The sequence below is a fragment of the Camelus ferus genome, chromosome 18 (assembly GCF_009834535.1).
Source record: "Camelus ferus isolate YT-003-E chromosome 18, BCGSAC_Cfer_1.0, whole genome shotgun sequence".
Lineage (NCBI taxonomy): Eukaryota > Metazoa > Chordata > Mammalia > Artiodactyla > Camelidae > Camelus > Camelus ferus.
This window is the reverse complement of record NC_045713.1, coordinates 16,001,130-16,029,082: the sequence shown is the minus strand read 5'-3', so window position 1 is coordinate 16,029,082 and position 27,953 is coordinate 16,001,130. Positions and strand designations below refer to the sequence as shown.

The 27,953-nt window shown below is 54.8% G+C and overlaps 1 protein-coding gene and 1 long non-coding RNA gene across 2 annotated transcripts in view; both read left to right on the top strand.

Moving 5' to 3' along the window:
* Positions 1-27,953, top strand: part of PPL (periplakin) — an 87,632-nt gene that overhangs the window by 33,780 nt on the left and 25,899 nt on the right.
* LOC116657544 lies at positions 3,998-22,964 on the top strand. The gene is made up of 3 exons (XR_004312664.1): positions 3,998-4,007; positions 9,953-9,959; positions 20,045-22,964. It is a non-coding gene; the product is annotated as an uncharacterized LOC116657544 (long non-coding RNA).

Below are 27,953 nucleotides of genomic sequence, written 5' to 3'. Positions count from 1 at the left end.
TCTGCTTTCTGCACCACATCTCATTTGTCCCAGGGCCTGCTTCTAATCGTGCTCCTTCTTCCTCCTCCTAAGAGCAGAGCTCAGAGACCTCCTAGATTTGGGAACCTTAAGGGCCAACAGGGTCATTGGCAAGGTGGCCATGTACAGGTGAGCATGCTGTAGCCTGCACAACTCTATGCAGTGGTCCTGGTCGTTGGGCAGCTTGGATGGAGGCTGAGTCAGGGGGAGCCTGACTGAGAAAGCCCCACCCTCCTCAGCCCACAGCCCACTCCCAAGTCCAGTCACTTACACACACACACGCACACACGCACACACACACACACACACACACACACACACACACACTTTGTGATTCCACTAGACACTGTACATGCAGTCAGGGCTCAAAGGTGAGTTAAAGCCTCTAAGCCCCAGCAGCTCTCAGCAAGGAGGGGAGGGAGCCGGAGCAAAGGTAGGATGCCCGGGGAAGGGGCTGGGTGGCCGAGTGGTGAGTGGTGGGTGCTGGAGTCAGGTCAGCCTGCATGTGAGTTCTGGCCCTGCCACCTTCCAGTGTCCCTGCAGTGTATGTGGCTGTAGCGTCTCCTCCTTTAAAATGGGGATAATGTGGAAATTCTAAAGCCCTAAACAAGATTCATCGTGGTTGAACCTTGAAGATATTCTGAGCGAAGGAAGCCAGACACAAAAGGACGAATGTTGTGATATCCCACTCATACGCAGTAGCTAGAGTCATCAAGTTCACAGAGACAAAAGTGGAAAGGTGGCTGCCGGTGGTGGGGGGAGTTAATGTTTAATGGGTGCAGAGCTTCAGTTTTGGAAGAGGAGAAAGTTGTGGAGATGGATGGTGGTGATGGTTGCACAACAGTTTGAGTATATGTAATGCCACTGAACTGTGCTCTGAAAAAGGGTTAAAATGGTAAATTTTATGTTATGTATATTTGACCATAATAATAAAAAAATCACATTGGAAAAGTAAAACCAAAATAGTGGTAAATAGTGCCAGCTTGGAGAGAGGGACCCTCTCCCATGGGACTCTGCTGAGAGGGTGGCATTGAGATGGTGCAGAGTAGGAAAATGATAACTGTTTATTTATTGAAACGTAATTCTCACATTTACAGTGGTTTTCAGCCTACTTGCAGAATCATGCAATCATCACTGTTAGCAGATGGAGGGACCCCTAAATTAGGAAGCCCACCAAAGTGTAGGTGCTCGCTGCCAGCTGTGAAAGAATTTGCACAGCAGAGACAGAGGGACAAGGTGAACAGCCAGTTTATTGCTCAGAAGGAGAAATGGAAGGCAGGTGCTCGAACAAGGAGAAGGGGAGAAAAAGCACTCGAGTGGGGAGCCGTCTGCCAAGATGGCCAGTAGAGACGTCTCTGGCCCCGATCGGGCCAGGCGGACTTTTATGAGAGGCTCCCACCATCGTGCCCTCGTTCTGGGTGTGATGGAGCCAGTCAGTCCTTGTTCCGAGTTTTTCAGTCCTTGTATGGACTTTTCTGGGTGTTGTCATGGCAATGGTCAACTGTCATGACACTGGTGGGTGTGTCGTTTAGCGTGCTAATACATTGCGATGAGCGTGTAATGAGGCTGAAGGTCCACTGGAAGGCAGATCCTCCACCCTTTTGGACCCTGTTGGTCCTAACCAGTACTTTCTTCTCTGCAGCTGCCTCCTGGGACTTCGATAAGAGGAAAAGGTCTCTAGTCGAGGGAGGTGCAGGGGTATGATCCTGGGGGCAACAGCTTTGGTAACAATAAGGAAAGTTGCTTTTAACCAGAATGCCTGCAATCTGGTAGACCCAGCATCCCCCCCAAAAAAAATCTCCAAAGATTCTGTTCAGCTCTGGAAGTTCTAAAGGGAAGTGGAGGAGTAATCTCAGACTCCTTGCCATCCCCTAATGCCTGCAGGCTTGTCCTAACCAACTGCTCTTCCAGGACTTAGGGAAGCCTGGATGACTTCAGCTTTTCTATAAACAAGAAGATCCTGTTCCCTTTCATCACCACCATCAGTTTTAGAACATTCATCACCCTCAAAAGAAATCCTGTAACTTCAGCAGTCACTCCCCATTTCCCCCAACCCACTGGCAACCACTAATCGACTCTCCATCTCTATAGATTTACCTATTCTGGATGTTTCCTATAAATGAAGTCATACACTATGTGGCCTTTTGTGACAGGCTTCTTTCATTGCGCATCATGTATTCAAGCGTGTTCACGTGGTAGCAGGCGTCAGAGCTCTGCTCCTTTTTATGACTGAACTGTTTTCACTTATGACACTTCTGACACCAAATGTGTCCTAGGATTCAACTCAGTTCTGACACTAACTCTCCGGAGTTCGTGCACACCCCACAAACACAGGGCCAGGGAGTACGGTGTAAGGATCTTCCCCCCGCCCAGGGCAGCAGCATCTCATTGGCCTTTGGGGGACCACCAGCATGCTGCCCTACCCTTTGGTAACTAAAGTGGGAAGGTGTCCAGGGTGGACATGCTGGGTAGGCTCCCAGGGGCCGGGGCGAGGAAAGGGCAGAGCAGGAAAGGAGACACCCACTCCCCAGCTCCTTACTCTCCCACCTCCGCCCATGACCTTCCTAGGTCCCAAAGTCACCTTAATGGCTTCGGACGAGGTCCCCTGTGGGGCAGTAAGAAGAGACCCTCGTGTGTGAATTTCCCACTACTGCTTAACAGCTTAGCATACACTTAGTGGCTTAAAAAAAAAAACAAATTTATTATCTTTCATTTCTGAAGGTCAGAACCTGAGGTCTGTCTCGCTGGGTTGCAGTCAAGGTTTCAGCAGAGTTAGCTGCTTCTGGAGGCTCCAAAGGGAGAATCCATTTCCTTGCCTTTTCCAGCTTCCGGATCCTGTGTTCCTTGGCTTGTGGCCCTTTCCTCCATCCTTAAACTGCATCGCTCCATCTCTGCCTCAATGGGGCATCCCATGGCCTTCTGGTGCATCCCTGTCTCCAGTCTCCCTCTGCCTTTCTCTTATTAAGGACCCCTGTCGTTGGATATAGGGCCCACCCTAAATCCAGGATGACCTCATCTTGAGATCTTTCTCTTAATTATATCTTATAGACTCCTTTTCCAAATAAGTTCACATTCCCAGGTTTCAGGGAGTTAGTTCTTGGACTTGTCTTCTTTGGGGGGCCACCATCAGCTCACTGCGGGGCCCAGCTTGCAACTGCACCCTGGGTTGGTTTGCCTCCCCTGGTGTACCCTTCCCATCCCCCATCCCTGTGCCCTGAGGTCACTTCCAAAGGCAAAGACCCTGCACCCAAGCTCTGCATTCAGGGGCACCTGGGCCATGATAGCTATGGCCTCCAACTCCTCTGGGTTGAAGGCAGGACGTGTCACTATTGCCTTTCAGCAGATCAGTTGTAATGTCAGCCCCCCATGTGAGTCCGAATAGTACCGGGGAGTAGGGACGGGCAGAGGGAGAGTCAGGGCTGCGATGCAGTGGTCAGAGGTCCAGGAGGGATGAAGGAGGCTGGACCACGGTGCTGCAGCCGGGACTCCGACATCCAGAGGTCACCTCGGGTCCTGACTCTGCCCACCAAGCTGGGGTCAGACCATGGAGTCTGGCAGGTTGAGTTGGGGGCAGCCACAGGCACCAAAAGCTAAGCTTGGCCTCTTCAACAGACCCCCAGGGACCCCCCCCCCAGTTCAGTCCCTGAGGCCCTGGCTGCCCAGCCAGCACCATCCCCAAGCTTCCCCTGCCTTGGGGAGAGGCCAGGGTTCTAGGTCATCCACTTCTCCATTCCTGGGCCCAGGCTGACTCTCTGGAGCTACCCAGTGTGCTAGCCACCAGCCACATATGGCTGTTTAAATTAATTAAATGGATCTGAACATGTCATCTATTTGTGTAAATAATAAATATAGTCTGAACAGCGAAATGAAACAACCCACATCACAAGCCACATTTCAAGCGTTCAGTGGCTATGTGTGGCTCGTGCCTCCTTTGAAATACGGACCATTTCTATCATTGCAGGAAGTTCTGTGGGACAGGGCTGTTCCGAGTCATCCTTGGACCAGCAGAGGCTGGGCCCTGTCTTGGGAACAGTATGAGCTGGGAGGGAGTGGAGCAGGGACCCCAGGGCCAGGAGGCGGGGGTGTTTGTCCAGAGCTGACTGGCGTTGACTCATCAGTTCCAAGGCCCAGACCCGGGTGAGGGATTAAGCCAGAGCCGGTGACCGGAGGTTGGCCTGGGAGGGCAGCCTGCCGTGGCTTGGCCTCCTGGGTCCAGGGCAGGAATGTTTGACCTCAGCAGAGAGAGTGGACAAAGGGCCCAGGCAGGCCCAGACCCGGCTAGACCGGCAGAAGGGCAAACTGGCCAAATTAGGGGCAGCTCTACTTTAAACCACAAATGGCAAGAATACAGCACCGACTGCTTCTCTTACTACACCCTGGGCTTTCCTCGCTGTGAGGCCTGCGCACTCCTCGCCTTCCTGACCCCAGTCCACCTTTCCAGAGCAAGGCCGTTTCGTCGTTCATCAGCCGCTGCCCCACTGATGGGCATTTAGGTCATTTCATTTCTTTATATGTGGTCGTCCGCTTGCTTTTCTATCACTTTCCCTTCCCAGACTGGGGGCTGCAGGCCGTATCTGGCTAGCTGCTGTGTCCACAGGGTGGGGCATACAGTAGGTGCTCCATAAATGGATGGTGAATGTGTGGGAGGCACTGTGGGGGCAAGAGGTCATGATCCTCCCCTTGGGGCCAGGGGAGCCTGATTCTCGTGGAAATATCAGTGACTCTTGGGAGGGAAGGAGGATGATGAAGGAACCCGGGGTCCCTGCCAGTGAGGATCTCCCCCTTCTTCCTTGCCAGGACTCCAGCCACTCTCAGTCCCACTGGGGTCTGGCCACTTTCCTCACAGTGTCCCCAGTCCCCCCTCTCCGTGACTTTGTCTGCCTGGGGTGCTCTGTCCTTGGGGTCATAGGAGCCATGCCACCACCCACACAGGAACTTCACCCCAGTCCTCTGCCACCAGCTCTCTGAGGGCAGGAACCTGTATCCATTGTGCTCACCTTGTATCCTGTTTGCCTAGAACAGAACTTGTCACATAGTAGATGCTCAATAAGTATTGGATGAATGAGCAAACGATTCCCTTCTCTTCCACCATGGTTCTGACTCAGGACCTGCTAGGCCATGGCTGGTCCTCCTCTGGGGACCTCCCCTGGGACCACCACGGTGCCTTGACCCTCTTGTTCATTCATTGATTCTCTCAACATGACCCTGGGCACCTACTCTGTGCCATCCACTGGTGGTGGAGCTGGGGACAAGCGTGCTGGCTCAGAGCACAGAGTTTAAATCCTGAGGCCCCTCCTGACCCCCTTGAGCAGGTGCTGAATGTCTTGGAGCTTCTGCTTCCACATCTGAAAAATGGGAAGAAGGGGGCAAGTTTGTTGTCTTTGTTCTGGTTATGATTTCACCATTGGGCGCTTATGTCAAAACTCATCAGATGGTAGACTTTAAATATGTGCACTTTGTTGTATTTCTGTCACCCTTCAGTGAGGCTAGAAGACACAGTGCCGACTCCCGAGGCCAAGCACTTAGCCCAGGGCCTGGCGTATAGTAAACATGCAACAAAAGTAGTTATTTTCTATTATTATTATGTATCTTACTTCACTGAATCCTTTTAAGACCCTAAGCAGCTGGAGTGTCCCCATTTTGCAGGTGGAGAGACTGAGGTTCAGAGAATTGAAGACATTCCTCCAGGGTCACATAGCTAGGAAATGGGGGAGCTGGGATTTGACATCTTAGCTCACTGGCTCTTACCCACTTTACAAATGGAGAATTTGAGGTTCAGAGAGGTTAAGCCACCTGCCTAAGATCACACAGCTGGATGCATGGCAGAGCCAGGATTCCAATCCGGGTTGGCTTCAAGCTAAAATGTGATTTGATTCTGCATTCTGTCCCCGTGGCCTGTCTTGTCCCTCACTCAGGCCCCCAGGCTCAGGAGGGAATGGGGTCCTGACCTCCTGACCTGGGCCATCCCCAGGGGCTGTCACACACTGGTCCCAGAAATGTAGCCCCACCGGTCTGGGCAGCACTGTGAGCCCTGGCAAGCGGGGCAGGGCGGGAGGAAGTCGGCTTGGTCAAGGGGCGGGGAGTTTTGGGGTTGGGTTGAGCAGCCTGTCCTGCGGGGATCCCAGGCCTGGCAGAGCCTGTCTGGCCCCAGGGCCCCACCCAGATCCTCTCTCTGCCCTGACAGTGTGACCTCCTCACTGGGTGGCCCTCAGTGCCTGATCTGAGAGGCACAGGGACAGGCTTGAAAAGAGGTGTCCAGAGACGTGGAGTAGGCTGTGCTGGAAAGCCATCCAGGGTTCAAGATGAGGCCCAGATCTGCAAGATGGGGTGATGGGGCAGTAGGGCTGGGCCACAGTGGATGCCAGTCTGTGGGTGAGGCCAGGTCCCAGGGGCCTCCTGCTGAGCAGAAGGTTAACCCCTCTGTGACTCGGTCCTGGGGCAAGGCCAGGGTGGCCAGGGCACTGGGTGCTCAGAGCAGCCGCTATTCAACCACTGGTCAGGAACTGTTTCAATATTTTGACAGCAGACAGCTGGACAGGTGCACACCTGCATCCAGAGAGGCTGGCAGGAGGGTTATTCCAGCAGTAGCTCCCTGGGGGGTGGGCAGCGGGCTGGGGCTGCCTGGCAGGCAGTAGGGTGGTGGCCAGGATGGGGCAGCCAGCCAGGGGCCCCGGGCGGGTGGGGCCCTGAGGCACATTCTCAGGGGATGAGTCAGGGATAGGCAGAGTGGGTGACTCACCATGGACCCTCTCCTGTCCTTGCTACCAGGGCCCAGCCTCTCCTCTGGCCCCAGGGAGGCTGTGGGGAGCTCACTAGGCCCCCAGCCCAGGGCTGAGTGTGAGTCAGCCCATCTGGGCTGGAGGGCCAGCATGATTTTCCATCCCTTGCATTGTTCTGCAAGAAAAGTAAATACATGTTACAAAACATGGGGTGAAACCGGGCCAGCCCCCTCCTTTCCCCTCAGAGAGTGGGGAGTAGAAGGGCCTCCGTGCCAGGTGCTCTGCACACATCACAGAGCCCTAGCTCTTCCCCATTTTACAGATGGGGAAACCAAGATTCAGAGAGGCTAAGCCAGCTACCCAAGGCCACACAGCTGAATGTGGCAGAGCCACGATTCAAACCTAGGTTGACCTCAAGCTACAGCCTGTGGGTTCTTCCCAGGCAGATAGATGTAGACCAGGGCCTAAGCTTTTCTGCATCTCTTTCTGTTCCAGCTGTGTTTCTCAGGATGGCCCAGAAACCCACATGCTTCAGCATCCCAGGGGGTATGTGTTTGTTAACATGCAGATTCCAGGGCCCTACACAGACTCACTCAACCATAATCTCAGAGGAGGGACCCTGGAATCTGCTCCCCAGGTTGGGGTGAGGTGGTACAGCTGGAGATGGGAGATGGCTACTGTCCACAGGAGGCTGAGCTGGGCCTCCGCCCTGGGAGGAGAAGGCTCTGCAGTAAGGATCAGGCTGCTGGCCTGCACACCCCTCTTTCTGGGGCTGGGGGAATGCCGCCCTTCTTGTTTCAGACTGGTTCACAGAAACACCCAAGCCAGTGAGGGCATGGGTGAGGGCCTCTCCAGCTGCTGGGTAAACAATGACAGCAAACAGGGAGGATGTAGGTGACCCTTTGGAAGGTGCTGGCCTTCTGGGAGCTGGCAGCCAGGCCCAGCTGCTGAGAGGGGACAGGGTTCAGGGGCCAAGTGTGGCCTGGTTGCCAGGGAACTGGATGGCCCAGCAGGTACCATCTCCGAGGGGTTAACCATCAAGTAAACCCCAGGAAAGCAAATACCCCAGCCCACGTCACAAGCAGGGCGGATGAGTCACTTGGCATAAGAGGGCTCCGCAGAACCAAACAAATCCCATCTGCCCAGAGGAGGATGCGTGGGGCCAGAACACAGCTCCCACCCCATCCGGCCTGCCCACAGAGTGTCGTGCACACGTGTATGCACACGTGTGTGCACACACACACACACATGCACAGCCACACCAACTCAGAAGCCAGATTTTAGAGAATGGAGGCAGGAGGGCTGGTGAAGCACAACTTCAGTTCCTCCCTAAATCTGCTAATTCTTCCCACGCCTGGGCCAGGCTCAGCTGTGTCAGCAGGACTCCCCGCTGCCCGAGAGCGCACAGGAGGGTGGAGCCCTGGAGTGGGTTGCGGGGGCTGGTCTGAGAGCCCGGGGCTGGAGCGGGCTAATCCAGGAACCAGCCTCAGTGCCCTTCCCTGGAACATGAGATAAGACAGCCTCCTCCCAGGTGGGGAGGGCTGGCTCGCTTCACCTGCTGGGGGTCCTCAGGGAGAGTCAATCAGCTGAGGCATGTTGGGCACATGCCATGCTACCTGGCATGGGGCCAGCCCTCAATAAATGAGAAATAGCAGTAATATCACCAGTGTCACAGCTGGTACTCAGCAGCTGCGCTATAAGCCTGCTAACCTGGAGGTCCCTAGTTTGGCTCTCTCCCCAAGCCAGACTTTGGGGAGGTGTGGAGAAGGTAGACTAGGAAATTGGAGAAGTCCAGAGTTCTGACACAGTATGGAGTTCCTGTACTTGCTTGTAACCCTCAGCTCCACAGGCATCGAGCCTCCAGCTACAGGTGTAACCCCCTCCCTTTTGTGGAGCTCTCACTAAGTGGTGGTTGTGTGTGTGTGGGGGGGCGGCGAATGCTGTTATGCTCATTTCACAGATGAGGAAAACTGAGGCTCAGAGAGGCAAAATGACATGCCCACAAGCTGTTCATACAGCTGAAAAGGACTGAGCAAGGACTCCATCCCAGGTCCCCCAGGGTGCTCCCCCTCCTCCCCATCTTTGGAGCCCTGATAAGGCTCTACTTCCCAGACTAATCCCAGTAGGCTTTGTAGTTGTTGGATCTTCGTCTCTGCTCTTAGACTATCAGCAACTTGAAGGTAGAGCAGCTTCCTTGTTCAGCATGGGTTCTATTTTACCCATGTCATAGCTTCCATAATCCTTAACAACCAGTATCTTTCAGTCCAGTAAGAAAGTCCGACAAAGAAGGAGGTTAGTTCCATAGAAAATGGTGGTGCTGACAGAGGGGCACGAAGTGGGGAGGGGCCACAGGAGGGGGCAGCAGGGAAGGCTCTGGTAAGAGGGAAAGCCAGGCTTGGGTCATTTTGAAACAAGTTTTTAAAAAGTAACTGGAAGGCAGTGGCTATAGCCCAGTGGTAGAGTGTATGCTTAGCATGCTCAAGGTCCTATGTTCAATCCTCGGTACTTGTGTTTAAAAAATAATAATAAAGCATGAAAAAACTCTTAAAAAAAAGTAACTGGAAAAAGCCATCAAAAAAGCAATCCAAGAACATATAAAAAAAGTCCAAAGGAAAAATTTAAAAGTACAATAAAATCCAAACACTGTAAAAGAGTGTACAATGAAAATTCAGATTTCTCTCCTGAGGGGACTCATGGCTAACAGTTTCTTGTGGATCCTTCCAGAAGTTTTCTGTGCGTATACACGCACATGCTTCCTGCTTCTCCCTTGCACTCTGCTTCTGGTGCGTGACGCTGCCTTCCACATCTTGCTCTTTTCCAGCTGCATGGTCTTCCTGGTGTAGATGTGCCCTGAGTTATTTAACCACCTGAACCCAGTCCCAGCAGCCATCAGGTTGTTTGCAGGGCCACCTCCCCGGCAACAGTGCTGCCATGGCCATCTCCTAAGGTAGGTTTAGCCTCCAAGGGAAAGGTAATAGGGAGAAAGTAAGGAAAGTGTTTCCACTCAGAGTTGTGCCATAAAGCGGGGGTGGACAAGGTTCCCTCCCAAGCCCTTTTCTGTGACCCACTTGGGGTGCAGGAAGGGGTCCTGGGTGAGCAAGCTCTGTGCTGAGTTCAGGCTTCTGCAGACCCCAGGTGCCACCCCCCAACCTGCATTCTGAAGCTTTGGCTCCTCCCTGACACCTGCTCCCCATGTTGGCCAGCTGGACTTGCAGTCTCCAGGTGGCCGCCAGGCCCCATACTAACCTCGGACTTGGGAAGGGAAGTCACTTCAGGATGGAGGGAATTGCTCAAGCCCTCAGCTGCCTCGTGGGGACCTCCCCACCCGCCCGGGCAGGGTGCCTGAGAGAGGAGCTGGGCAGAACCAGGTTCAGAGGGGAAAGAGGGGTTAGGTTTGGCTGGAAGGTCTGCTCAGGGCTCCCCACCTGAGCAGCCAGGAGGGTGGGCTGTAGGCAGGGTCTCTAACTCTTGGCTTCTCACAGAGAGGCTAGAGACCACCACTAGGACTTGTGGAAAGTTCAGATTTCTGGGACCCTTCCTACACTCCCCAGTCAGGAGCTAAGGATTGGCAGGGGGAGGGGGTTGGTGTGGGGGGGGGCAGTCAGAGCCCTGGAATCTGCATTTTACAAACTCCCCTGGGGAGCCTGATGCACAGCCCACCCACAGATGCCCTCTTAAAATAAGGTTTTCCTAGAGTCTCTGTAACCGTTTTAACACTGAAATCCTTTGGTGGCAGGGACAACAGATGGCCTAAAGGACACTGTTTTCAGATGCTCTGGGGTCTGGGGTGGGAAAAGCCTATAGGAATCCACTCCCCCACCAACCTCCTTATTTTATAAATTTACAAAACAGCTGGGGAAGGGACTGGCCTGAGGACTCTGGATGCCCAGTGAGGGACCTTGCCTCCCTCCTCCGCAGACCTCATCACTCCCCATCTGAGCCCTAATAGCCCTTTCAGCTTAACTTATCTCTGATGCCTTCTGACATCTTCCCTGGGGACTGTGTGCTCCCCCTTCCCAGCCGTGCTCAGAACCCCCAGTGCCCTCCAGAGTGGTGCTGAAGTCTCCCGGTTGTCAGGACACTACTCGGGCTCACCACCAGACTCTATTTACTCTCTCCAACTGCAGCCTTTCCTGCAGGCGCTCTGAGCCACGGTCTAACCTGGCCTCCTGCTGGCAGAGTCTAACTTGGCACATTCCACACGTGCTAAGTGCTTTGTGTGATTATTTGCAGGAATCTCCTCAATACCCTATGGGATGGGGCCTGTTGTTATCATTGACAAATAAGGAAACTGAGGCTGGGAGCTGCAAGAAGCCTTACCAAGGAGTCAGCTGACCGTTGTGGCAGCAGGATTTGAACTCAGGCAGGCGCGCTCCAGAGCCCCCTTTTTTCAATTGCCCTCGACGGATGCTACCAGCTGGGTGTAATTCACTAGCTATCCGGAGCACAGAGACCCGTCCGATCTCTGCCACACCTGCCTGGGGGTGGTCAGCCGAAGAGAGGGGAGCCCTGATGCCCAAGAGGGGCAGCGGGGAGCCAGGTGACAGCCCTCAGCCAGGAGGCGCGCCAGGCCAGGGGTTGGGGGTGAGGAGGGTGCTGGGCGTGCTTGGGAAAGCGGCCAGAGCGCCCCCGCCCGCCAGCCCAGCCTCTCGAGTGTCCGGTGTCCCCACCCGTAACCCCAGCCGGGCGCCCCACTCACTCCACGCGGCCAAGGGCGCTCGCCAGACGCGCCTGGAAGCCCCGCCCACCCGGAGCCCCCCCTCCGGGAAGGTAAGCGCCACCTTCTCGGGAGCGGCCCAGAGAGCCAGTGGCTTGCGGGCGCCCCGCCCCCCGCGGGTAGAGACGGGGAGCCGCTGCCGCGCCGCACTAGGGGCTCCCGCGCCGCCGCCCGCTCACCTGCGCCCGCTGCCCGCCCCTCGGTGCGCGCTGGGCCCGCCGCTGCCCTGTACCCAGCTCGGCGCCGCGACCTGGCGCCCCGCCCGCCCACCGCGAGCGCCACCATGAACTCGCTCTTCAGGAAGAGAAACAAAGGCAAATACAGCCCCACGGTTCGGACCCGCAGGTGAGGAGGCGCCCGCACGTCGCGCGCTGAGGGACGCACTGGGCCGGGAAGCATCGTTCAGGGTGTAGGGGAGCAGCCGGCCGCGAGGGCTGCGAGGAGGCCCAAGAAGCACTGCCCTGGGGGTCCCAGAGGGCGAGAAACCCAGCCAGGAGTGTGCGATGCGCGGGAATGCGAGACCCAAGGGCCACTCTTGAGCTGGCAAGCACCGCCAAGGTAGGGAAAAAGTTGGTGGCGCCCAAGGAGAAACACGCTGTTTGGCGCGGGAGAGTTTTAGGAGTCCAGAGAGCACGGGCTTGGGCGCTTACAGGACGGGGAATTGAGCTGGAGGTACAGAGGACCTCTGTGATCTGGGGTCGCCCTTGCACCGGGGGTCTTCCTGGGCCGGAAGGCACCGCCGGGTGGAGAGGGGTGTGTCCGGAGGGCACTACACCCAAGGCAGGGGTGAAGGCAGGGGTGAGGGCGGGGGAAGCGCAAGGGACCGAGGAAGCATCGTCTAGGGGTGCACTCGGGCAGTGAAACTGAGCTGTGGCGGGGGAAGAGGGAGGCGTTCACCAGCGCTTCTTGGACAGCGCTGGTGCCCCTGGCGTCCAGGAGGCGAGAGATGGGGGGCGCGTTGTGGGGGCGGGGGGAGGGGCGTGCCACCTGCAGCAGCACTTCCCGGCACCTGCCATACTGCGCTCCAGAGCCTGGTCCAGAGGAACCGGTGGGTGTGGAGTCGGGTTCGAGGAAGCCCGGCTGAGGCACCCCCCAGTCCACCCTCCATCTGGGGTCGGCGCTGCGGCTGGGCGGCGTCGGTGCCGCCTTCTCCCTGCTTGATTTCTCAGGGGCGTGGCTCCCCATCCACCTCCAGCCCTGAAACTGGCGGTGTCTCTGAGCCGCGGGTTCCCAGGGCTGCCTGGGAAGGGAATGACATGTCTTGATATGTTTGCATTGAGATGGCAGCCCACGTCCGTTTTGATAAGCCTAATGTATTCACTTAATAATAGGGTTAGAGGAGCCCCGTGGAGATGCTGAGATAGAGGGAGGGGACAGGACTTCAGACCCTACCTTGTCTCCGCCCCAAGGACAATGGAGTAGAGGCTTCTGGCTGGGAGGGAGCCTTTACCAAGCCATTCCCGACAAGGGGCTTCAGGCAGGTGGGGAATTCAGCAATTGCACAGCCTACCTGCCTGGGAGTATCCACTCCAAGGTGCCCTCACCTGAGACCCTGCCCCCTTCCCTGGAAGCAGTTCCTTGCTCCCTCCCAGGCCCCAGGTGAAGGTGAGAAGACTGGCCAGGGCTCCCACCCTGCTCCTGTGGTCTAGCCCAGGCAGACCAGTCCGACAGGTGTAGGCGGCCTGGGCACTGGCATGGGGAGTGTGGGCCCTCCATTCCTTTGAGTTCCAGCCCTTTCAGGAACTCCCCTGTCCTGTGATCCGCCCCCCGCCCTCCCCTTCTCTCCTTTGCACTGTTTCGAGCTCAGAGGCATTTCTTTCCGTCCCCTCCCAAGATTCTCCCCCCTCACCCCAGCCTCCCTGGTCTTTCACAACCCCAGGGATTGGGCAGGGCCCTGCATGCTGTTCCTCTGTGGCTGGGTCCAGCTGGCTCCCATACCCAGCTGGGGTCCCGTCCAGTCCCGAGCTGTTCTCTCAGATATTGCACAACCGAATGTTCTGTGCCAGCCATGGGGGACTGTTCTGTTCTCCCCCCACCTGGACCTGGGCCCTTCACACATGCACACACCCACACACCGGGAGATGGTCCAGCCTCGCCCTGCTCCCTGCCTTCTCCATCCCTCTAACCGCCCTTCCTCTAGCTCTCCATCTGTCCAGTCCCTCAAGGCCTGGACTTGGACCTAACAAAAGGTTATGATGAATCAAGCCAAGCTAGGAGGGTCTTGGCCTTCCCAGCAGAGGATAAGAAGGAAGGAATTTCCCATCCTTTACAGTTTCGGGGACCCACAGTGACAAGGACACAAGTCTTGCCCCTCTCGATACTCCTGGCCCATGGCGGCCACCCTCTGCCCCTGACTGAATGACTGATCTGGATGATCCCAGATCTCTTAAAGGTGTCTTTCTCCAGGAAACCTTCCTGATTCTCTCCCCAGGATGGGATGAGAGACTCTTCCTTTGCCCCCTGGTGGCCTTGCACAGTCACAGCCCTGGGTAGGTGCCAGATGCTTCCCTGCGTGGTCTTGGCCAGCCCAGCATAGCCCTCTGCCCCTTCCCCTTGATGGGTACAGGTTCATGGACCAGACAGGGGTGGCCGATAACCTCTAACCCAGTTTTCTCAACAAGACTCTCTTGAGTGTTACCAGTGCCTAGCCCTGTGCTTACAAGTCTAGGATGTGGTTGCTGGTCACCCTCAGTTTTCTGGGGGCCTCCTCCTCTGTCTGGAGGAGGGCAGGGTTGCCACTGAGAGTGAGCACTGAGGTGGGTAGGAGCTCCTCTCCTCTGGTCCCAGCTTTGCTATGTCTGCTGTGGGCAGATCATGGAATCTCTCTGAGCCCGTTTTCTCATTTGCAAAGCAGGAATGGTGCTAATATCTTCTGTGTGGGGTGGCTGGGAGGAGCCAATGTAACAACGGAGAGAATGCCCCTACCACATAGGAGGTGCCCACACAGGGTCAGCATCCCCCCACCGCTCCCCAGCGAAGGGGAGCTAGGAGCCAGGACTTGTGACCTTCACACCCAGGCAGTCCCGATTTGGACTGTACAAGTAAACAGAAATGGGCGAGTGGAGAGCCCCCCTTGGAGAATACCACCCCTCCCTGTTTGCCAGCAGCTGAAACTGGGTGTGAACCTGCTGCTCCCCTCGCCCTGCTTCCTAGTGACAGGCGTGGAAGCTGGTGTTCACACCTGAGCTAATGGCAGGGTCAGGCCCATTGCTGCAGGTCCCCGAGGGTAGTGTCCAGCTCAGCGGGGAGAGTCTTGAGGGGCCTTGGTCCTAGCAGCCTGCTCATGGCTGAGAGTACAGCCCCAGCCAGCCCCCGCTTCCCAGCTGTGTGACCTGGGGAGCTGCTTGGCTTCTCTGAGCCTCTGTTTTCTCACCTGTAGAATGGGCATAAGAATAGTACTTCCCGGGTAATATTGTTAGCATGAGGATTAAATGAAATAATTCAGGGAAAGGGTTGAGAATTATAGGAAGCGTCACTCCACGGCAGCTACGATGAGTATAACTATCGAATAAATGTGAATAGGCGCCTCCTGTGTGTCTGGGATTGAGCTGGATGCCGTGATGGACAGGCGGTGCACTGCACAACTCCAGGGGTGCCATTCCTGGGGGGTGGGGGTGGACGTGGGGGAGACACTGACAGTCTCCCTGCACTTGGTGGAATTATGCTTAATTATGAGTATTGTTACAGGCTGTCGTTGTGGTGGTGCGAGCCCGGCAAGGGTAGTGGCAAGGGGACGTAGAGCTGGACAGACGAGGTCTCCAGCCTGATGGCTCTGGTGCTCCTTGTCTGAAGTGAGGGCTGTCAGGGTTAGGGTGGAGACCTGGGAGGTCAGGGAGGACTTCCTGAGGAGGTGTTTGACCTGGCATGGGGAGAGTGAAGTGGTTAGAGCCATCTCTGAAGTTAGATTGAATTCTGCCTGCATTTGATTTTGGCAAAGAAGTTTGGCCTAGCTGTGAACCTCAGCTTCACCATCTGTAAAATGGGACTAATTTTGCCCCTCCACCCAGACCTGGGTCCCAGTAAGCACCCAGCAGCCTGGCCTCACTTCCCAACCTCACCCGGGCAAAGTGCTGCAAGAATGGCCCAGTCCCAGTGAGGGGACCCTGTGGGGGAGGCAGGGCCCAAGGCTTTGAGGGCTGGTGAAAGGGGCACATGTCCTCCTGGAAGCCGCCTGGGGTACCCTGGGTGGTTAAGAGCTTAGAGTTTGATGTCATCCAGGTGTGAGGTCAAGCCCCAGCTCTGCCTCCTGAACTGTGTGACCTTAGGCAGGTCATGTCACACCTCTGAGCCAGTTTCCTCACCTGTGAAATGGGAGTGATGCGGCAACCCCCAGCTGGTGAGGTCACTAGGGAATGCAGGCAGTGGGCCCAGCTGCAGACCAGGCTCACAGTGAGTGCCCAGAAAGTCATAGCAGCCAATACTGGTAACCACACCCTGCTGTTAAGGGCAAGGAGGATGCTAAGACCAGAGCAGTCCAGGCAGCTGGTCTCCCTCCAGCTGTGGCGGCTGTGGCCCAAGTGGGACAGGACATTCATGCACCCCGGCATTCATGTGGGCCCCCTCTTTCAGAAGACACATGGAGAGACACACATGCACACATTGCTCAGTGACAGCTGGAAAGCTTGAACAATTTGGGGGAGGGCCCTGCGAGCAAAGCCCATCTCCCATCATGTGGGTGACTAGGACCAGCATGACCCACTCAGCCATTTCTCAACACCTATTGTGTGCCTTGCACAGCCATGGATGTTAGAGCATCTTGTTCTGATCCCGTGCCTGCCAGGCTGGTGGTGGTGTCCCGTTTCACAGAGGGTAACAGTGAGGCCAGGAGTAAAGGCAATCACCTTGGGCTCACAGCTCACCAGTAGCCGATGCTGGGGACCTAGGGGCTCTTGCGGAGGGAAACTAGGTCTCCCCACTTGTACCTGGGGCTGGTGGCAGCTGTCTCTGGGGACTTCCCCAGACCAGATGGTGGAGTCCTTGGGGTTGGTATCCCTGACTCCGCCCAGCAACCCTCTCCGCCTCTTCTCTCTGGTTTTGCCCTCACTCTCCCAGTCCTCTTGGCAGAGGGAGTGAGACCTGGTAAATTAGATTCAGAACAGAACGGAGCTGAACCTATAACAATGGCTGCCATGGTGGCATTTCAGGCATTGTCAGGGACAGGAAGTTTGAGGGGAGAGGCTTAGCTCGATTCAAACCATTTAGGTGACACTCTAAGGAGGGTGAGAGACATCAGAAGGGCCCTGGGGGCTGGGGGAGAAGCTGCCTTGGAGAGCATTTCTTTCCCAGGCTCCTCATCAAGGGGTGAGGCCAGGATTCCGAGCTCCTCTCAGCCTCAGGCAGGGCTGTGCAGGGTGGTGCCAGCACTACCTGTCACTCTGCCGGCTGCCTGCCCTGGCCTGTCTCAGGAGAGAGAAGACAGAAATGGCCCATGGTCTTTGTTCTCTCTGCATTTGGTGGGTCTAATGTCTTCCAGCCTTCTGAGCCTGGGGAGGGAGACCCCTGATGCCCCTTCCTGCCTCCAGGCAGGCGAGCGCAGCCCTTTCCTCCACGTCTCCCTGCCTCCAGAGCTAGCAGCCTGGCTGGGCCACCAGGCTGTCCTGTCTGAGCACTTGCAGTAGCCTGTTCACAGTTCCTGCTTCCGCTCCATCACCCCAGTCCCTTCTCCCCATAGCAGCCAGGGAGCTCTTTGTAAGATGTAGATCTGGTCCTGTCTCCTGCTGCTTAATCCAGTCCCAGGCTGCCCTTTGCTCTCAGGTCCTGGGAGCAGCCACCTCGCACAACTTGAATGCTTTCCCCTCACTCTCTCCTTTCCATACTGTTTCCAGCCCCTTGGCCTTTACTCATGCTGTTCCTTCTGCCTACAGTGCTCTTCCCGCCCCTCTTCACTCATGTCTCTTCCTCAGTTGGTGTCTGTCCCTCGTGAAGGACTCCCTAACTTCTCTGCTGGGACAGATCCACCTCCTCCATTGTCTCATCCATCTCCCTTGTCACTTTTATCTCAGTGCCATTTGACTCTGCGTGGTGGCCCACCTGATGGGGATGAAGGTATGTCTCCCCCAGAGACTGGCTGGAGTGGCCCATGTGCTGAATGAGTGAGTGAATTAATGAATGAATGAGGGTGAGCCATGGAGGACCGCTAACATTCTCCCCCTCCCCCACGAAACATGTCACGGGAGCACACGCTGGTGCAGACACACACACCCCCACCAAGAAGTGGGGTGGGTGGGTGGGGCTTCTATCTAGTGGAAAGGTATTCGAGTATTCGAGGACCTGAGCCGAGAGCCTACCACCCCCTGCCACCATCCCCCATCTTCTGTGTGCTCGGTACACAGGCGGCAACAATGCGGGAGATAAGTGCTGAGATAGTGGAGGCAATGGGGCTTCTGGAGGAGGGGGTGGGTGAAGAGGGAGCACCGAGGGGCTCGAGATGGGCGAGGTGGGCGTCCCCAAGCACAAGCCTGCAAAGGCATCATGTTGCGTGAACAAAGCAGACTGACAAAGGACACAGAGAGCACATTTGTGTGCATTTAAGAAGCATTCATACAAAGGAATTCCATATAGTGTTTCTGGATGCAGACACGGATGTGTACTGAAAGTTTAAAACAGGCTTAGGAAGAAACCAGCAGTTCCAAAATTACCCTACCCTGGGGAGGGGCTCAAGGGATAATGAAGGGTAACACTTGTATTTTTTTTTTTAACAAAATCTGAAGCACATTCGGCCATATGGGAACATCATCTAAGTCCAGGTGGTACAATGTTTTCGGTACTTTCCTGCATGTTTGAGCTAGGTCAAGAGTTTTCAAGTTTTTTACGGTGAGGGGCAGGGATGGACGGGGGAGCTGGCAGCGGGAACAGCATGGAGGGAAGCCCACAGTCCTGCATGTGAGTCCAGTCAGTAGGGACAGAAGGGGTCTGAGGGAGGAAGAGGAGCTGGCCTCAGGAGAGGAAGGTGCCCAAGGCCTGGGGACAAGGATGTGGGGCCAGCAGGAGGGCTCTGGATGGGGAGGCACACGGAGTCTCAGAAGAGGGGCAGGGGGCAACAGGCGGGGAACGGGGAAAGTTGTGAACACTTGGGAGGCTCTGAGGTTGGGTCCCAGTTCTTAACAACCGTCCTACATTGTGACTGCGTTGTCTTTCTTAGATAATACTACCCTGTAAGCCCCTCCTCACCTCGTCTCTCTGTTCTGGTGAGGCTCGGAGTCTGAGTCTCAGCTGCTCTGAGTGGGGAGCAGGGGAGCAGGCTGGTGGGGTGTCCCAGCTGGATGCCCAGCCCATCCTTCCCTGGGCAGAGGATTTGTCAGGTCTCGTTTATCGTAAGGTAAACACAAACTGCAGACCGGGCTGCTCGCTGGCCAGTAGCTCCACCCCACCCACTGCCCGCCGCCCGCTGCCCCTGGGAGGCTGCGCGGCTGCAGGAAAACAGTCACGTGCAGAATTCTTTGCTGCCCCAGCAGCCTGGGCTCAGATTTCAAACTCATGGCTTTTAGGGTTTTACTTCTCTGTCCTGGGCGTGGGGACTTTTTGGTTCTAGTTGAAGTTTGAGGAAGGATGCTGAGTTGGTGCCACCAAGAGCAGAGAGGACTCCAGCCCTGCTGTCCCGGATAAGGAGCTCGACTCTTCCCAATTATAAACTGAGCAACCAAACCCCCGTGTTACTGATGGAAGCTGAGGCCACGGACAGGGATGGAGGGCTTGGTGGGTAGAGTAGAAAGAGCCTGGGTGTGGGAGTTGTGGACCTGCCTCCCAGCTGTGACTCTTGTCAGCTGTGCTGCGGCCACGTTTCTGCCCCTCTTTGGAATTCATGAAGGCAGGGATCTTGCAGGCTTGCAGGTGGCCAATCCCACACCCCCAGATCGGGGCCTGGCACATGGTAGGGGCTCAGTAAGCAGTGGTGGGAGGTCCATTTTGATCTGCAAATTAGAGGCACATAGGATTGTGGAGAGGATTGGAGATGATGTGTGTAAAGCATCAGGCACATAGTAGTTGCTTCATAAATGGAGGCCAGTGCTCCTGGTCCACTGGTCTTGAACCCAGAATGTTGTCCTAATAACCGGGGGTGTCGAGATTGGTTTGAGCCCCACTTAAACCTTGCAAAAATCTTCAAGACATGCCTTGGCGTTCCCTGAGGTGGCTTGAACTTCTGTGAGTGTCAGTAATGGAAGCCCAAAAGCACATGCCTGACTCAAGTCCCCCAAGGCAGGGTGGCCTTCCCTGGGCGGAAATGGTGTAGACCATAAAACAGAGCCTTAGTTTCTACACCAGCAGCCCTCTCAGTTTAGGATCTACTTCCCCAGGATTAGCAGCTGGGCGTGGAGGAGTTTACTGTCTAATTACCAGGGAAGTTCCCAGCAGGGAGCCTCTCAGCCAGTTTACCAGTCAGTCTGGGTGCTTCCTGGGTACTGCTTCCTATAAGACTTCCTTCCTGCAGGGACCTGAAGACTCTTCCTCAATCTGTTCCCCTAACCCTGTACCACAAGACTGTGGTTCCTTTCCTTGTTCCCAGCCTTGCCTGCACATTAGAACATCTCAGCTTTAAAAGTGATGTCCAGTTCCTATTGCAGACCAAGTCAGAACCTTGGGGCAGGTCCAGACTTCAGTCTTCTGATGTGCAGCCAGGGATGTGAATCCCTTGTTTACACTGATTGCCCTGCTCTGTTTCATCCGAGTTACGTGCACTTTGCTTTTCCTTTCCAGCAGCAGTCACCTGGTGTGTCACACTCTATTCCTTTATTCTCAACTTTCCTGTGTTGTTTTGGTTTTGGTACATGCCTTATAAAATGGCATAGAGCTGGTTTTTGTTTTGCTTTTGTGGTCTCACCTGAGAGTCATCTTTTAGCAGGCGAGTTTAACTCGTTTACATTTATTGTAATGACTGATGTGTTTGGACCAACTCCTGCCACATTATTTTGTACTTTCTACTTATTATGCTTTCTCTTTGTTTCCTTTTTTCTCTTTTGCTGCATTATCTTGGACTAAGCTATATTTTCACAATTAAGTTAGGATACAAGACTTGAATGGGGCAGACTGGATGAAAACACTGTGACGCAGGTGATCTGGATCTTTGTAGTCATTGGGGTGCTTTTCTTAATCCTGCCTATTAAGCCATAAACCTTTGGACAATAAGGACTTACTCATCTTTTGGGGGGACTCTTCCATACCCCTTAGTAGCAGCCCTTGCCCAGGCTTGGGGCTCAATAAATAGGTGTTGAATTGAGCAGACATTTTGAAGCACGTTGACAACTCCCGTCTCCAGGGACGTGGTAATGGAGAAGGGCTTGTCCCCAGGCCCTGTAAGATGGGCAGAGAGATGACAAGGAGTTGGGGGTGGAGGGGGAAATTTATTCAGCAATTATTGAATATCTAGAAATATTGAAGATCTGGAGAACTGGCAGAGGTGGCAGCAGTCACCAGCACAGACACTTACTAACCTTCTGGCCCCAGGCAAGTCTCCCTCCTCCCCAGGCTCAGTTTCTTTATCTTCACAGGAAGCAGTAATAACACCAACCTTGATGATGGCCTGTTTAAGATCAAAGCGGAAGGTGTGTCAGGCATGGCCCAGGGAGGGGCTCCCTCCTGCCAGTTCCTTCCCCTCAATGGCCTGGTCAGAGGGACAGGCTAGGAGGCCCTCATGGTGGCATCTTAGGAGAATGACTCACCCTCAGTTTCCACCACAAATTGTTACCCAACCACTGGGATTAATTGTACTGATGAAGATGCCAACAAGATGTAAATCACTGTGCCTCCCCTGGGTGGTGAACACCTTGCCACTCTGTCCTGTCTCCTGATGTCTCCCTGTCACTTTGTGGAATAGTATTGGCAGCCGCCTTGTTCTGAGGAAGTGGCTCTGGCACCTTTTCAAATCTTGACATGACCACTTCCCAATGCGTGACCTTGGGTAGGTTTCTTAACCCCTTTGAGCCTCAGTTATCTTCATCTGGAAAATGGGGAGACAGGAATCAGTACTTGTTTATGCGCTGTAAAGTGTCTGCTCAACTCAACACCTACTTATTGAGCCCCAAGCCTGTGCAAGGACTGGAATTAAGGCCTCCAAAGAAGGCACCCAAAAAGATGAGTAAGTCCTTATTCTCCAAAAGTTTATAGCATAATAGGCAGGATTAAGAAAAGTACCCCGATGACTCAGGCTGCCTTTCTCCCAGGGCTGCGAGGTTTCAGTGGATGATGCAGGAAAGGGCTGAGGGGGCGACGGGCACCTAGGGGTCCTCTCAGGGTGATTTGTTCATATTCGGGTATCACTTCCTGCACGTACTGTGTGTGCCTTTGTGTCAGGGACAGGACAGGTGTCTGGGAGTGACAGCCTTTGCTTTTTCAGCCCAGTCCAGAAGGTGGGGGCTGGGGGCCACCTAGCACCCAGGATGAGCCTCCCCAGGCTTGGAGGTCCCCAGGGAGCTGCTTAGGCCCTGGCTGGCCGTGGAGGCAGGCAGGGCCCACAAGAGGATGACCATGGCCGGCAGAAGGCCAGGCCCCTCCCGGGCTCCAGGAGGGGCGAGGCTGCCTGCTGGTTCCAGGGCAGAGGTGTGGGCTCCTGTGCATTCCAGGCATTCCAAGGCTGATCCTTCTGCTCTCCTGCTCGCACCCTTAGAAACCGAACTAACCCCAAAAGGGAGGAAGTGTAGACGTGATCAAGGGCCAGAACATGACGATTGACTCAGGCCTGGAAGGTGAGGTGGCCCTGGCCAGGGAGGAAGGGCCATCCCCATCAGACACACCTTGTCCCTGCCAGTTCCCATCTCTACACACAGAAAGAGAGCAGGTTGGGCTGTGACCGACGGGGGACAGGACAGGTCGGGGCAGGCAGCGACAGCTGGGGTGGGGCTTATGGTAGGTCTGGGGCCCTTTGTGGTCAGGAAAGAGGCCTTTCTCCCAGGCAGGAGGGAGGGATGGCTGGAGCCAGTACCCCTGGCTCTGCCCCATGGCCACGGGCAAGGATGGTGCAGCTCCAGGGGCAGGGGGAAAGGGTGTGGGGCTGTGGTCTGCATGCCCTGGCACTGCACACCCAGGTACCATGCTCTGTCAGGCACAGGTGGGAGCCCTGGATTGTTTTCAAGTCAGGCAGCCAGAGACCCATAGATGAGACCCAGCCTGGCTGGTGTCTGGCCAGCCTGTGTGGGTCTGGTGGGAGAGTGGTAGGCAGGAAAGGAAATGACCATTTATTAAGTGTCCCTAGGTACTGGGCACTGAACAAGGCAGGTAGATACCCCAGGCATCCATCAGCTTCATCACAGTGGGCTGCAGTCCCTGTGGACTTGGAGCAGAGCAGTCCAGAGGCCCCAGAATCACCCAGAACCATGCCGCCCTATTTGTCCATCACTAGCCACATGAGATGTGCTTAGAACGAACTGAGATGTCCTGTGAGTGTAAACCATGTGCCAGGCTTTGAAGAACTTGGCTGCATCATTGAAAGATCTCTGACAAATGTCCAGAAGCTGGCTGGGGGCAGTGAGAACTGGGGTGCAGGGAGATGGTTGGGGGTGGCTGTTGCATTGGTCCAAGTGAGAGGTGGTGACCTTGATCAAGGTGAAGACCTTAAGGCCAGAGGGTAGAGGGAAGCACAGGGCTCTGTTCCCCGGTGGAACCAGGGAAGGGTAGAGGTGGGGATCTGGGGTGGTTTTCGAGGCTCTGCAGTGAACAACCAGGTGGATGGGCCCTCCCTCCCCTCCCCCTCTGTGGTTTCTCTGCTGCAGACAGCAGAGAGTTCTCAGAGCAGCAACCCCCATGGTAGAAACACCTTGAACCCCTCAAATCCCCAATCCTAGTGACCTGATCCTTAGCCCAAACCCAGGCCTGGGATCCGGGTCCTCCCTGCAGCCTCGTCACTCGTACCCAGGCACGGCCTCTCCCTGCAGGAGTTGGAAGAGACATTTCCAAATACTGAGGCTGCTTGTGAATTCCCCACTCCCGGGTGAGGTGACATCTGCAAGGTGGAAGCAGCGTGTGTCTGGGCTTGCACGAGGATCAGTGTGGATGGTATGGGCAGCCTGGAGTCCTTTTTTAGCTTCCTGGTGCCCGTGGGTTCTGACATGCGGCTATGGCTTCTGGCCTTCATCAGTTCCTTAAAAGGAGTCCAAATCCCTGGATGGTGACTCCAGGTGGAAAGAGAGAGACTGGCCTCCCCTGGAGCAGCACTTTGTGTCTGCTTTCTCAATTAACCGCGCCCCAGCCCTGTGGGGTGCTGATGGCCATGACCCCCAGTGACACAAGGGGAACCTGAGGCTCAGAAAGGCTCAATCATTGACAGCTTAATAAGGACTGATTCAGGCTGTGCATCCGGGCTGCCTGCCTTTGGTCTGGATACTTAACCCCTGGTTATGCTGCAACACAGCTACACCATGGGAAAGGGCAAGGGACTCCACACACAAAACCAAAGCAAGAAGAGGTGACTAGCAGCGGGTGGGGTGAGGGTCCCCCGAGACGCCTGTATGCTCCTTCTTTACCATGTGGAGCATCCTCGGAGTCTGGGTGACCAGGGAGCAATGTCTGTCCCTGCCTCTCTGGTCACTGACCAGACCACGGGCTGTCCTGGGCCAGCCCCTTGCGCCCGACATCACAGCACTGGGTTCCAGTCCCAGATCCCCACTTTGTAGCTGACCTCCTGGGCTGTGAGTGGCCACCTGCAAGGCAGGTCGGGCTGTGAGTTGAGTTTCTAACTCCTGGTGACCCAGTGAGGGTACCTGATGCCACTTGAGGCTCCCGAGCCATCTCCTCAAAGTTCCAACACTCAGAGTACATCCTGAGACACAAAGAGATGTCTGTTCCAGGCTGATGCCTGTGGGCTCAGACCCAGAAAGCCATTGTTTGTCCCTGTGTGTCCTCAAACCCAGCCTGGGGCTCCGAGGTGGCCCCAGGCAGCCCCTCGGCCAGACTGCACCCCCTTTTCCCTTCTTGTACCAGGCTTAGTAAACAGGGGCCCTTTTTGTGCCTCGGGTGGGACCTGGGTCCTCCTGGACCTTCCTGGACCCTCGCCAGGCTCCAGCTTCCTCAGGCCTGGAAAAGAAAACAAGGGTGGATTCTCAAGAGAAATAGCCCTAGTCTTCTGGGTGTGACTCTACCCAACTTGTGAAACCCATTCGCGTCCCGTGACCACAGCCTGGGCTGGGGTGAGAGGGCCATTTCTGGGGATGAATCCTGGGTCCCCGTCAGCTTTTACCAGGTGGGCTCTCGGGCCACAGCTCCCCACCACCCCACCTGTCCACAGGTGGGCATCCTGGACACCCCATCATCACCAAGAAGCATCCACTCCTACAGGGGTTTACTGGGAATCCTGAAAATCTAGATGGAACCTTTAAAAAAAAAAACACTAAACTATGAACTTTATTCTGTCTCCTCAGTCCCCGCAATGTCCTTTTTCTGTTCAGGATGCCAGGTTGTCTTCTGTCCCCTGTCATGTCTCCCTTGTCTCTTCCTGCCTGCCAGTTCCTCAGTCTTGTCTTTTGTGACCTGGACACTTGGTGAAGTCTGGTTAAGTGTTTTGTACAACACCCCTCAGCTTGGGTTTGTCTGCTGGCTTCCAGCCAGGCGGTGGAGGTTGTGTGATACTGGGAGGGTTTTGCAGGAGGGACGTGTCCTCCATGCAGGATTCCACTGCATGGATGTGCCTCCTCCCTGGAAGTGTTCACCTTGCTGCCCTTGGCACTGTGAAGTTACTGTTTTTTAGAAGGAACCTATTTTACAAGACCAGGCGCCGCTGGCAAGCAGGGGTCCGCAGGAGAGAAAGGCGGTCCAAAGCGGAACCCCATGCACAGACCAGGAAGCAACATAAGGGGTCAGCTTTGTTGTGAATGGCAAGCCCTGTGGGGAGTAAAAGCGCAGTGAACATATGTTTTGTGAATGAATGGTCATTGTCACCATTTATGGGGCCCCTACAGTGTGCTAGGTGATTAGAATGAATATTTGTTGGGGGAGGGTATAGCTCAGAGTGGTAGAGCACATGCTTAGCATGCAGGAGGTCCTAGGTTCAATCCCCAGTATCTCCTCTAAAAATAAATAAATAAACCTAATTACCACCCCCCCCAAAACACTTATTAAAAAAAAGAATGAATATTTGTGGAGTGTGTCTGGAGTGCCGTGCACTGTTTTAGGCACTGGTGAAACCAGGGCCACCCCACTCGTGAAGTTACATGATGTCTAATCTGCTTTTGGGTCCCCAGAGGCTGCTCTGAACCTCCAACTCAGTCCTCGAGTCCCAGACTGGTCTTTGAAACCTGATTCTAGTGTTTCTGGAACTGACTCTGACCCTTCCCTGCCCACTTCGCTTACCTACATAAGATGCATCTTGCCCATTTGACAGATGATAAAACTGAGGCCCAGAAATATAAATTAGTTCCTCCAAGGTTACACCAATGGTTGGTGCAGTCAGGATTTGAACCCTGTCTGGCTCCAGACACCAGCTGTCCCCTGTGTGACCTTGGCTGGGTGCCTTTGCTTCCAAGGGCCTCATTCTGCTCATCTGTGTAATGAGCAGGTGGGGCTGCATGACGTTGGAGGCACCTTCCAGTGCCCTCGGCCACTGCCCTCAGCACCTGTGTCCGTGTTAAACTCCTAAGTGGAGGGAAACTGGGTGTGTCTCCCAGCCTGTCACTCTGATCTGCCTCCCTGGTCCCTTCCCTTCTCTTGGGTGGTGGTGGGGGGCACCTCGGCTTCCCTGACTCAGCCAGGAGACTTTCATCTTTGTGGCTGGGACAGAACTGAGAAGAGGTTGATAGGGAAGGGCTGTATCTGGGCCTCCATCTGTTGGGCTGGCGGTCCCCAGGTGCCTCTTCTGGCTGCCTTGGTGTGGCTCACTAGCAAGATGAGAAGCCGGGTGAAAAGCTGGACCAGCCCAGCCAGTTCCCGGCCCTCTTGGGATCTGTGCCCCCTCCCTGCTGGTGCCCGACCTGCCCGCATTCCTGTGCTCCTGGCACAGGGCTCTGCAGCTCTCACGGGGACACAGGTCCGCTCCCGTGGCCAGCTGGACGGCGGCGGGGAATGCAGGACCCTTTGGGGCCTCTCATTCAGGACTCCAAACCCAAAAGGCAGAAGTGCTCCAAAAGGCAGAAGTGCTGAGACTGTGCTCCAGAGGCCTGGATTGGAATCCCAGCTCCACCCCGCTTTCTGGCAGTGGGACCAGGGCCAAGTTATCTAGTTGCTCCGTGCCTCTGTTTCCCCATCTGTAAAGTGGGAAAACAGTGCTACTTCAAGGGGTGTTAGGATTAAATGAGCTAATCTCTCTGTGATTTGCTTGGCACCAGCCGGGCACATGGTCAACCCTCTGTTGCGTGTTAACCAGCATCTTCCAGGCAGCTGGGCATAACCTGGAGCTGTTCCAGCCTCCACGGAAAACAGGATAAAAGGCGGGACCCATTCAAGGGGGTGGGGGTAGAAGGGAAGCCCTATAACTTTTAAATGACACTTGCCAATGTTTTTGGTAACAGCTTTGAGATATAACTCACATACCATAGAATTCACTCATTTAAAGTGTACAATTCAGTGGTTTTTAGTATAGTCACTGAATTATCAACCATCACTATAATCAATTTTAGAGTATTTCATCGCCTTAGAAAGAAACCCACACCCTTTAGCACTCACTCCCCACCTAATCCCCAACCCTACCCCAGCCCCCGGCCACCATGAATCTACTTTTTGCTTCTATGAATTTGCTATTCTAGGCATTTCATGTAAGTGGAATCATTCCATATGTGACCTTTTGTGTCTGGCTTCTTTCACTTAGCATCGTGGTTTCAGGGTTTCCCCATACTGTAGTGTGTATCAGCACTGCATTCATTTTTGGCAGAATTGTATCCCATTCTGTGCATGGTCCACATTGTATCTATTCATTAGTTGACCATGTTGTTTCCACTTTCTGTCTCTTGTAAGTAGCGCTGCTGTGAACATTTGTGTACAAGTCTTTGTGTGGACCTGTGTTTTCATCTCTCTTGGGCAGATGTCAGGTAGAATTGCTGGGTCGTGGGCACCTTGATGTGTAACTTTTTGAGAAACTTTAAGATTGTTTTCCAAAGCGGCTGTACCGTTTTACAGTCCGGCCAGCAGTGTGTGTGGGTTCTGATTTCTCCACATCCTTGCCAACAATTGTTACTGTGTATTTGATTATTGCCATCCTAGTGGGTGAGCAATGGTATCCCATTGGGGTTTGGGGCATGTGGCCTTTAAGTGAATCTGTTGAGCACCTGTGGTGGGGTGGCAGCCCAGCAGGACTGTCACATGGGGTTGTTAACCAGCCTGTTCTCTGGGGCCTGCCTGGGTTAGAATTCTGGCTCTGACATTTAACTACTGTGTGACTTTGGGAAAGTTACTGAACCTCTCTGGTCCTCGATGTTCACATCAGTAAAGTGGAGATAATTATATGATTACCCACTTGGCCACCACCTACCTGAGGTTGTAATGAAGATTAAGAAGTGAGCAGGGAGCTTGGCTGTAGAAAGTAAATGTGAGCTCATACTACTGTGGTGATGGTGGTGGTTGCTATACGTTGGCTCACGTAATTT